Source organism: Phaethon aethereus (genome assembly GCF_964289735.1).
Source record: "Phaethon aethereus genome assembly, chromosome: 17".
Lineage (NCBI taxonomy): Eukaryota > Metazoa > Chordata > Aves > Phaethontiformes > Phaethontidae > Phaethon > Phaethon aethereus.
The window spans coordinates 6,921,243-6,933,471 of NC_138593.1; positions in this window are offsets into that span (position 1 = coordinate 6,921,243).

Genomic DNA, 12,229 nt, shown 5'->3' on the forward strand with positions numbered 1-12,229 from the left:
GATCTGCATACTCTGGAGTTCTTGCTCTCCTTTCCCCAGCTGAGGTTTGTCTTCTGATTCTTGTTTCCAACTCTACTTGTTTGTTCTTCCACTACCTCCATGGAAAGGCAGCCACCTTTCTGCCCTCCCAGCGTGTAGAACACTTCTGGAAGGGGTGGAACAAGAGTCTCCAAGCATTCGGGTATGGGTATGAGTGCTTGACATGCGTCCCTAGCTGGGTCTGTATGGAGACTTACTTTGTAATATGGTAGTTACTGAATATGAGTAGTCAAGTCTTTGCTCCTTCGTTCAGTGGTTTCTGGCCAAAGCCTCCAATTTTATGGCTCCTTCTGGAATTTTTTTTTTTTTTGCCAGAGCGCAGCTATCCTTAAAATGAACAAGCAAATCCCTTTTTAATCTGGGTTTTCAATTAGTGCTTTTTATTTTATAGTGAAGGCCTTGCTCTGTTTTATCAGAGCGAGTGTGTAAACATGTGCTGGAGAAGGGCTCTACCTAGATTTTCCTTGCTGGTCCTAATCTGCATTAGTCTTCTATCCAAAGCTCTATCTATCATCTGAGAAACACCTTTGTTTGCTTGTAATAAAGGAAAAATGACATGTATCTCAGTTGAAATCAATTTATTTATAATCAATCTATTTATAGCCTTGGGAGAAAACTAAATAATAATAATAAAAAAGGGTATTTCTTACCTCTTGGTAATGATGCTGTTTTATTTCATAGGCATTATTTCAGCTGTTTTCAGTGCAGGAGTTGAGTGAAAAAAAAAAGCAAATAAATACAGAGGTGATCTAAATTCTAAAACGGACCCTTCGGAAGTGCACTATGCTAAGCTGTGTTATGGGGAAGAAAATGAAGGCGCTGTGCTCGCCCCAAGGCTGCTGTCGTGGGGCAGAGGCCCGCCGGGCCGCAGGAGGCCACCCCCCGGCCCCTCAGGCGCCCGAGCCGGCACAGCCCCCGCCAGCTGCCTGCATTTGGACCGTCCTGCTGGCGACCCAGCCTGCGGCTCGGAGGTGCGGCTTGCGAGCCGCCTGAGGGCAAACGCAGCATTTCAGGAGAACAGATTTTTCGCTGTTGCCTGAATTTGACTTGACGCTACGTTCCAGGCGCCCCTCGGCCTTCGCGCATGCGCCGCGCTTCGCTGCTCCCCCCTCCTTTGCGGGTGGGACCGTCGGGTGGGGGGGGTGCCCCCCTCAGGTGAGAGGAGAATGGTACCGCCTAGTGCCCGTCGGGGCGGGGCCGGCCGAGGGGGCGGGGCGGCTGCCGCCCCGGCCGCGGCCGTGCGGGGTCGCTGCGCGGCGGGGCGAGCCCGGCGGCGCTCGGGTGCGCGCCGGTGCGGGGGAGCGGGTCACCAAGCGGTGTCCGAGGTGGGCGCCCGGCGGCCCGGGTGCGCGCCGGTGCAGGGCAGCGGGACACCAAGTGGTTCGAGAGGCGGGCGAGGGCTGGGGGCTGCGGCCCCTGGAGCAGCGGAGGGGCCGGGCTCGCGCGGGCGCTGCGAGGCTGCTGGGGGCGGGCTCTCCCCACGCGGTCTGCGCCCCCAGGTGTCGGTGCCCGTGCCAGCGCCGCTGCGCAGGGCGCGGGAGTACGCGTTTCTCTTTCCTGGAAGATGGAGGGCGTTAAGTAAACGGCCGCCTTCCCGCTTCGGGTCCCGCGGCCGCTCGGTGACGGGGTGCGGGGTCAGCCGGGAGCCGTGCGGCGGCGCGCGCGGCATTGCCGCCGGTTGGGAAGTTCCCGGCGGGGGGGCTGCAGGTGCCGCGGCCCGCGCCGTGACGCGTAACGGCTTGGTCGTGCGTTGCCCTCGTACGTTTCGGTAACTTTTATCTTTGCACTGAAGCGTCTTCACTGCCTGGCCGGGCGTGCTGCAGACGTCATCACAGTTTCAAGGCAGCATTTAAACCGCACTCGGGCTCGCACTAACGGCGCGCGGGGCTGTGGTGTCCTCGTAGGATAAACCCTTCTGCCCCTCACACGGCAGCGCTTTACGGAACGAGAGACCCGGGACTTGCGCGAGTGACAGCAGGCATCGCCCCGTCCTCAGAGCTTCCGTCGTCCCCAGCGCACCACCGTGTACGAGAGCAGCGGCCTCCACCTCGGCCTCCACCCTGGCTGGGCTGCCGGTGTCAGGGGCCCCTGCGCTGGAGAAAGCCTGAAGCGCCTGTGCGCTGTCCTGTGTCGTCTTCCAAGTACCAGTGTACCCGGACCCAGTATGTGCTGCAGGAATCCTTCTTGGTCTGACTGCTAGACGTAAAGCAGCTGGATAAATCTGCTGGAATGATAAGGAATTCAAGTGGTGAAACGGAGTTAAAAGGTTGATGGCCGTTGAGATGAGCTGTCTTTATAAGTTGGGCAGGACGCAAACTCTGTGACCGTTAAAAATAAAGCGAATGTAAAAGTGAAATCGGGCGTAAATGCAGATGGAGCTTTGGAAGTGGTAGACCGATGCACAATTTTATTGATAACGAGATACTTCGTTCCGTTAACTTTATTTTAGGTCCGAAATAGTACTTTGCGTATCGACTCATAATTAGTTTTGATAACAGTTTAAAAAAAAGTCGCAACCTATAAAATAACGCTGGAACATCTAGTGCATATATTAATGATTTATGATAAAGTATTTATGATCAAATACAAGTTTTAAACTTTGTAATTAAAGATAATTGCTTTAATGAGATTTTCTGTAATTGTAGCATCATATCTAATTCCAATTATTATAAGATTAAAAAACCCTCTGGAGAAAATCTTAGAGATCTTAGTCAGTGCTGCACATCTCATTTTCTGTGCATTGGGCTTAATTTTGCACCCTCTGTGCCCAATTTGTTGTTGTCTGTAATTGATGTTGTTGCATGAAATTTTTCCTTTTTGGTCATTTGATACTCTGATAGAGATCGGTTGCCTAGCGACCACCTCTCTGTAGGATGTTATTAAAAAAGATCTTCATGTTGGCAGGTTAAGGAGCAGATAAGTACATTCTAGACCAGCATGCTGATTGATTTGCATAGTCATAGCTTTTAGATGTGCAGTTGTAGTGTGGTATGGTAGAAAGTTGATTTGGCGAACTACGTAACAGTCTGTATTGCCACCTTCTTTGGTTCTTTTTGATATCCACTATTTTAGTTACTGAAATTGCAATTTTTAAAAGTTCCTCTGCAGGTGGAATGTCTTCTGTTCTTCAAGTGGGTCAACAGATTAGCCAGGAGCAAAACGGACCAAACTTGTCAAGTTTGCATAGTTCCTTACAGCAGGAACCCAGCTTTTCTTCAGCAGGTACAACCAGCGGGCTGCGATACGAAGCATGTGGTTTTGGTCCCAACTTCCTGTATGGCAACAGGTATCAGATTTGCATATTATATTGTATGTGGCTTTGAACAGCTGGGTTTTGTGTGTTGTAATTGCTGCTCTTGTCTATTCTGCACCATTAAATAGTCTGTCTTAATACTGGGAAGAGAGTATCCTCAGAAACAGCGGTAACATCTATCTTGTTACGGAAGTCTAGACAAGATTAATTTTTGGCACTTGACTGTTACTTTGCCTTGAAATTTTACTTCTGTGAAGAACATATCTGTTCATTTATGTCATTTGCAATGTCTACCCAGCTCTCAGTTTAAATATTCTTGTGCTGGATTTTCATTTTCATTGAATCAAGTTCATTTCATCCTTCAAAGTAAATTTCAGATGTGTGGAAGGTTGCAGGTAGGTACATTACACGGTGCAGCAAGAGGGAACAGCATCCTAACCTCTCACCGTGTGTGGCAGCGTTATCCTTTGTGTTTTGTATTGAGACTTTGTGGATGACAGAATTTATTACTCCAGTCTGGGGGAGAAAAGAGCAAATAATTTCAGTAGTTTTTGCAAAAGACTTTACCAAGCACTCATAATTTGCTTCAGATAGTCACTGTGTAGCGCAGCGGGGTATGAGTCTTTCTTTACAATAAAACTTTGTGTTCATTCAAATTTAGAATGCTCTGTAGCTAGCTCTATCTCTCTTTTGGTTTTAATTAGTGGTATGATTTTTCTTGAAGAAGGAAAAGGAATGAGAAGGAATCAGGCAGATTCTCTAGGGAAGTAGAATTTGTTCTTGTAATGAAGTCCTAGAAGGAGATTTAATTAAACAGAACCAATTATTTTAACTTTTTATGCAGCATATTTAGAGTAAGGGGGGAGGAATCACAATGAAAATTTGTGCTGCTTCTGCTTGCCTGCTAAGCAGTTGCAGGATGCTTACATGTGTTAATAAAAATGCCATAAACTAAATGTATTTTTATATGAACATTTTAGAGAATTCTGTCCATCTGCCATCTGGCAGAGCATTTCAGTTCTGTGAAAATTCTCACTGAATCAGCCCTGCTCTTCTGATGAGATCTAGAGGTACTATATTTTAGGAGGAAAAAAATAAAGTTCTCAAGACTGAGTACCACTGCATCCCAAACTTCTCTACTGATTTTACATAATACAGCTGCATCACAAAATCCTTCAGAGAATTTACATAAATCTGCACAAGATGTGTTAGTTATCTTTTAATAAAGTGCATCTTCAAACAGTGTAGAATGTTTCCAATGACTGAATAATCATTTCTGTTGGTTATTCGTGTAACATTTCACCATGTCTCGGTCTTGTTTTTGTGTTGTGCAGTAGGAAACGTAAGTTTAATTATGTTTACTTGAAGGAAAATGAAATTCTGCAGCAAATAACAGCACTTGGGAAAGAAGGTTTATGGTCTCTGAAATGTCTGCCCAAACTCCAAGAGGCCTCACGGCACAAATCACACCATGATTATCTTTTGGAAGAAATACAGTGGATGGCAGCTGATTTTGTTCAGGAAAGAAGATGGAAGATGATAACTGCCAAGAGAGTAATGTGAATTTGATATTTTCAACCAGAAAAGGGGGGAAGAATAGGCAGCATTTTCATGGTTAGGATGTGATCATAGAGGATGTATGGGTTTTCATTTGCCTCTCCACTGTCTTTGTAAAGTTTGGGCAGTACTCCTAAAGGGACTGTATTTTTTTTCTTTGTTTAGAAATATGCTTTTTAGATAGAGTAAAGACTTAAAATAATTTTACGGTTTTATTCAGCTGATTTTAAGTGTGGCTCGTCATCACGAAGATAAGATACTTCATAAAGAAACATGCAAGAAAAGAGAGGCATCTGAGTGCTGTTGCTGCTTTTACTGCTAGAGAAATTGAACAATTCTGGTCCACCATTAAACAGGTAAATGTAAAAAAAAAAAAAAAATCTAAAAACGTACTGAATAGAAACCTATTGGACCATAACAGCGAGAATCTTACAACTGAGCTTTGCTCAGCCCATGTGGTGAATCTTGTCTGTTGGTAAAGATAGCTTCATGTTATGGTTGCGTGAACAATTTCAAGTTGTCTGTGTCACGAAGGAGAGTGCTTCACTAATGCTAGTCGGTGCAGTTGGCTCGCTGTGGACATTTAAGTTTTAATGTGAGTTACTCTTGGGTAGCTCTTGCTTATTATGTGGATGACTTCTATTCATGGTCAGTTTTGTACACACTATTTTTATCTTTGAGTGCTCTGCATTGTATCCATGTCTGATGCCTGTCTTACTGTTGAGGAAATGTTAAGTAATTCATAGCGGTATTTGAAGTTAAGCACGTTCATGTTTTGTTGTTTCCTTCTGCTGTTTTTCCCCCGCTCTCTCTCCATTTTAGGTGGTAGATTGAAAACTGCAAGTAGGGTTAGAAGAGAGGAGGAAGAAAGCATTAAACTCACAGAACATCTCAAAAAAAGGTAATAAGAACCTGGGACTTTTGGGGTTTTTTGCATGACCCTTTTTTTTTTTTCCTTTTACATACCTGGTGGTAGTAGTAGTATAAGCTTACCAAAATAAATGTTTAGGAGCTAATATTTTTGGTCTTAGTTTTGAGTCATAAACCCTAGCTCTCTAACTTCCTGTAGCTTACTAAAGCTTTGATAAACACACCGTAAAGGCTTTTTGTTGCTGAGCTCTTATTTGTATCGGGGTTTAGTTTTATGTCCCTTGGGGGCCACACATGAGACTGAATTCACTAAAACTGTCATGTGTGTACCTGTGTCCCACTGCAGTTTACCTTTTTTTATGGAGTTGAGTTTGACAAACTTACAGTATTCTTACAGTGTAGAATTCTTGTGTTCTTTAGACCCTGGATTAGTTGTAAATGGCATCAAATCTGTCAATGAATTATTTGTCTCAGATATGACAGCACCATGATTTTTATTACTTTGTGCAGAAATAAGAGGCCCTTTGAGTAAGAAAGAGAGCCCTCAGAAGGAAGTGGTAGCTGCCAGTTCTTCTCACATCACTGTAAAGAAATACATGGCAAATTTAGGAGACATTGCTGCTGCTGCAGAAGCGTTGTTACCCAAAGGCAATGCTCAAATCACAACAGCAGTAAAAAGTGATACTCTGTCCCTATTATGCGGCACTCCTGGAGATAGTCAGAAGACTGGACTGGAGCAGTTGGCTAAGCTTTATAAGGTGAATCTCAGTGGCATTCTGGCTGATGAAGCTGGACTTGGAAAAACAGTGCAAGTTGTTGCTTTTTTTGCACACCTGGCATGTAATGAAGGTATGAAATGTTGTAGATCTTTTATTTTACAAATCTATATTTTTAACAGTTCACAAACAGTGAAAGAGAAGAGTAAGAGAAAAAAAAATTCCTTTTAATAAATATGTGTAATTTAAATAAAAGTACCTGGAATAAATTTTTTAAAAAAGGACACATGGTTCCTTTCATTGTTAGTACATGTGTATACTGTTTGTATATACACAGTTGCCTTTTCTTGTAAGTTCTGAAGTGGTTTGCAGTCATTTCCAGTCATGCTGTGCCTTTTACCTCTATAGGTAACTGGGGTCCTATTCTTTTTGTTTCACAAAACTTTAATGTACTGAAGTGGGAGATTGAACTGAAATGGTGGTCTCCTGCTTTGAAAATTCTTCTGTATCTCGGGAACACAGAAGAACTTTTTTAAAAAAGACAGGTATTGTGGAACATTATTTCATCTACGTAACATACGCATTACACAGAAAGAAAATACCAGCCTCAGTCACAGTTACACCATTGTGGTTAAAAACTTCTGTATAGTGATATCACAACCTGGTTCTTTTCTCTTTTGTTATGTAGCATGCTGGAAGAATGAAGATATTTCCTCATTTCATGAATGCTAGTTTATAAGCAGAGTTTGATATTTACCGATAAAAACTGCTTTGATGACCTGCGATGTCTGGCTAGCCTTTTTGAGTTCTGTGTAGGTACTTACTGGCATCATGTCCCTTTGCACGGATCTTTTTGACTAGTACCTAATCTCTGTATGGGGAAACTCACATCTTTGTCCCAGTGACTTGTACCTCATCTTAGTATTTGCAGAGGTTTATTAAGAAAATGTGTTGAATTTAGCCGTTTTTTGGATGAGAAATTGATGCGTAATCCAGAAGAAGCAACAGGAAGCTTGGTGTGTATTTTGTAGCTTGGAGGTGATGTGTATGTTTTCAGGTTTCAAAACTTCGCCAAACTTACTTGCAAAATATGCTGCTGCTCCACCCCCGCCCCCGCTCCCCACCCCCCGGCTTAGTGTTTGTATTTTCAACTTCCATAGTTGCAAGGAACTTCTTGGGTTCCTCCATTAATGGTTTTACGACACGCAGCTTTCATCCCTCCTTTTGGGATGATGCGTCTGCATCTTTTCCAGTTACTTTTCAATTTCTTTCCTTGTTGAAGTCCTTCATATAATCTTAGATTTACTCACAATTTTTCACTTCTCTCTTAAGTTTGTAGAATTGGGCCCTATAAGTCATGTAATAACTTTTTCTTGCCTTGTGACCTGAGCAGAGCAGCAGAAAATGAACAAAACTGCCATAGCCTTAAGCATATTTATTCCTTTAGTTCTGTGACTCTTCCTTTCACTTTTGCAATTTTAACTTCGTGTCTTGTGTTTCTAATTTTATTTGCCTTTGAAAGTAACTATTAGGATGTTATTTCACACATTTGACAGCTTCTGCAATCGAGTCCATAATAATTTTGATACTTCTGGGTAGAATTCGCCTAAATATTGACACATATGAATCTTGGAGATTAGAATTTATCCATGAAGTATGAATACTATTGATAACCTGTAACAACAAGTATAAGTATTCTGAAACATGTCCAGACTCTTCAAGGAGCAATTTAAAAATGCATAAGCAAAGATGGCTTTTCATTGCCAGTTGTTTTTGGATGGCGAGGAAACTTGGTCTACTGTGTTTTGTAGGAAAGTTTCTTCTTCTTTAAAAAAACAGTTTCTGTTAAGGATATTTTTTTTGTAATATTAGAAACATCACAACCAGAGAGTTAAACTGAGCATTCTCTTCCCTTTTGGGACTTTGAAAGCTTTGAAGAACTGCACTGGAATAAAGTGCAAGATAATCTATTTTAATCCCAGAAGAGGAAACACTTAATAATCTTTGCTCTGAAAGCCATCAAAAAAGCCTTTAGGATTTTTGTGGTTTTATGTTGCAGGAATGGACTGACCCCACCAACTTTAATGTATGAGTTGCCTCCTGCAAGCAATTCTTTAAAGACTATGAAGCATTCGCGAAAGTATGATGGAGATACCAAGTTTTAGATGAGACACACAATGGTAATAATCTGACAGAGAAGCACTGGGATGCGATATTCAATCTCCAGAGGTTTGAAGTATTCATTCAAATTTTTCTTTTTGCTTTTGTCTATCAGTTACTTTCTGAAATAACTCCAGCACTTAAAACTGCAGTTTTTGAAAATTTTCTTGCTGTGATGTAATTTCAGTTATGAAATAGATCTTACCTTAATTGTTATCTTTGTTGTTCACAGTCATCATCGTTTACTCTTGATGGATATGCTTCTGCCTACTGTGGCAGATCTTAAAAGCTGTGGGCCATTGCCTGTTTCCCCTTTCCAGTGATTTCCCAATCCTGTCTGGATTTTATGAAGGCAGCGTCTGTGGAGGGGAATGAAGATTGTTACCAGAGAGTTGCAGTGAGACTGCAGAGAGTACGTCTCCCTTCAGGATGGCATCTTAATACTAGTATCTTTTTCTCTGAGGAAATGCAGTTCGGGAATTACTGGTTTGTATTCTTTTAGGTAGTGCAGTCATTTATTTTGCGGAGGTCCAAAATTCATGTTGCGAAGCAGTTACCAAGGAAATACGAGCACGTGCTTACGTGTACTCTTTCTAATCGGCAGAAGTCAATGTACAAAGACATCCTGTCTCAACCAAGGTACGTCTGTTGAGTAATTCTTAGTTGTTCATTCATCGTTAAAGTTAGGAACTACTCCAGTTACAATAAGACAGCTTCTTTGCTCGTGTATTATTTCTGTGTGAGTCATCGGCAAACCTAAAGATTAAAGCACATTGGCGTAATCATAGTGCTGTGCAGGCTAATCATTTTGTACACTAAGTGGTAACTGCATTCAGCCATTTCTTCACGCTGTGTTTATTTATTTATATCTAGTTGTTGTACAAGGTGAAAAGAAGCGTAAATAAACAGTATTTGCAGATTATGGGACAAAATATTTAATTTAGTTTCTTAAGTTATTTAGGAACTGAATATCCTAGGTTATATGTTACATTGCTTTTCTGATATGCCTAGTTTGTATTTTCCAATGAATTTGATAATTTAAAGTGGTGTTTATTTTAGGTGTTTAAAAAAAGGCCTTAGTATTGACAATATGTGTTTTCATATATTATCCGATGTCATTTCCATTTGAAATAGCGTGGCTATTTGAGAGATTCCGGCTTATGATAATGTGAGTTTTAAAATCAGAATATATTCTATAAATTATTTAAAAATTTGTGTGAATGTGAGAGAAGCTGGAGGAATGGAAGACTGCATTTTTAAACTCATTCTTTTCGAAGTTTGATAACGGTGTTACCAGAGTTATTCAGAGAAACAATTTGAGTGTGCAGAAAGACGTAAGCTCCTTTAGTTTTTTAAAACACAGTTTCTTAAAGATAATTTAAATTATATTTTCATTTTAAATAACAGAACTCAAGAGTATCTTAGAAGTGGGCACTTTGTCAGTATCCTCCACATTCTGACGCAGCTGCTAAGGGTGTGTGACCATCCTGATCTGCTAAGTCCCTGGCTTCCAAGTTCTTCCTGTGTATTAGACACGCTGGAGTTTACAACTGCTTCTTTAGTGCTGAATGCATTAGGATGGGCTCTTTGGAAGGTGAGTAGAGAAGTAATTCTCTTGTGCTTGACTTGATTTGACTGGGAGAGCAGGTGGCTTAGGACATAAAATTTCTTGCACATAATTCAGGTTCCAATTAAATTTCAAAATCTGAATTGCTAATTCCTTTATTTTTAGAAGCAACAGCTAAGACTATAAATAATAACCATTGACTTTATGGTAGTACTGAATTTAGTAGGTATGCTGGGAATTTTCTATCCTTGTCAAAGAAGGTCAGACTATTTTGCAACATTTTTTGCTTTTGCTTAAAGCTGCCAATTAACTGAAACTGATGGGCCTTGGAGTCAAGGGAAAGGTGCCATTCTTGTCCTCTCCTGAGGAGTAGTAAAGGCGTAGTTAAGCTGTGTGCAGCTCTGGGGATGAGAAGGTGTCTCAGATTCCACAGTTTAGTTTTAACTATAGTTTGTCTGTTAAAGTTATATTGCAAGGGATTTAATCCATTTTTTTCCTAGTGATTTCAGCAATATGAGAGGTTTAAGGCTGGACAAAGCTAAACCAGTAGCATTATGTGTCCTGGGAAATTCAAATAGTTACTCCTTTAAGCCTGTTGGAAAAATTCTTTTGGGGCAGGGGTACAGGTGTCAAAGGCTTGTGAAGGAAGTAAGGTTAATAGATCAAGGTGGGAGTGCATGAGTCTGGAATGCCAGCTCTGCAAAGACAAATGTTTTCATTACAAGCGTTGAATTAACTGCAGAGCTTGTAATTTGAGGGTGCTGTCCTGTTTTTGACTCTTGGTAACATGAGCATAATGCTCTACTTTCATGGTGTAGGTTGCTGAAGCCTTTAAAAGTCACGGCAGCTGCTCTCTGCAAAATCACATGACACTTGGCTCCCCCACGTTTTGGTTTAATTCTGGCATCAGCTGTGAGCTTTTTAATCATTCACAGACAATGTGGTATTATTACTACTGTTATTTTTTTTACTGCAACTGAATGGTAGTAGAGTATTTCTTTAGGTTGGGGGTTTTTTTGTTTGTTTGCTTGGTTTTGTTTGTTTTTTAAATAAATTAAGCATGCAGACTCGTCACTCTCTGATGTGATTGGGATGGAAAACCAAATGACTTGCTATGAAGCACAAATACTGCCAAAACTGAAGGTAACTCGGAAGCTTATTGAAAGGATCTGCTGTTCTCGTTCGTCACCCGGACTTGAGCCGGTGAAGCTCAAACCAAACAGGTATGCAGTGTTCTGGTGACTGACTGACTGATTTATTTATTTTACGTAACAGGTGAAAATAAGTAATATTTGTGAGGGCCAAGAGGGTTCATTCCGAAGCATTTTTTTTTTCTTGCTATCTTTTGTTTCCAAACTGATCACTGCTAAAGACTGTATGCCAGTCTTCTGAGGGAAAGTAGGCTGGTTTTTACCACTTAATAGTTCTTTTCATTTACGAAGGCTCAGTTGTGATCTTTTCCTGCCAGACTCAATAGAGTTGACGTCTGTTGTGTTGTTGATCAAACAGTGGAAGTGACTTCTGTAGTAGAGTTTCCTAAGCAGAATAATTAATTCTTTTCCTTCTAGTTAATTTTAAGTCTAAGATGTGCTTGCATAAAGAAATCTTGGGGTTGGTTTTTTGGGGGAGGAAGAAAAAAAGGTGTTCTGTTCAATTTTGACCTTTTGTTTTTGCTATTGACTTTTCTCTCTGAAGAGCAGTTGGGAGGGTTCATTTTTGAGTCTCGGAGCAAATGTAATTCTGCTGTAGAGCAATGTAAACTTAAACATTTTACAATAAATTAACCTGATAAGAGCAGAGTATGGTTACTGAAGCCCAAGACCGCTTCTGTACCATGCGGCTGTAACAGGTGGCAAGGAGGAGGTCCTGCACTAGTTCTGTTAGGCAGTTCTGCCAGAAGGGAGCTTTGTCCGTTAATGAAATTTAAGAATTGGAAGCGGTATCTAAAGTATATATGTAAAGCAGAAAAAAACCTCATTCTTTTACCGTTTAGACAACTTTAGTTTCCCTGAAGTAATACACATGAAAGAGTTACTGTGAAGTCAGCTTTTACAATTGCAGTATGTT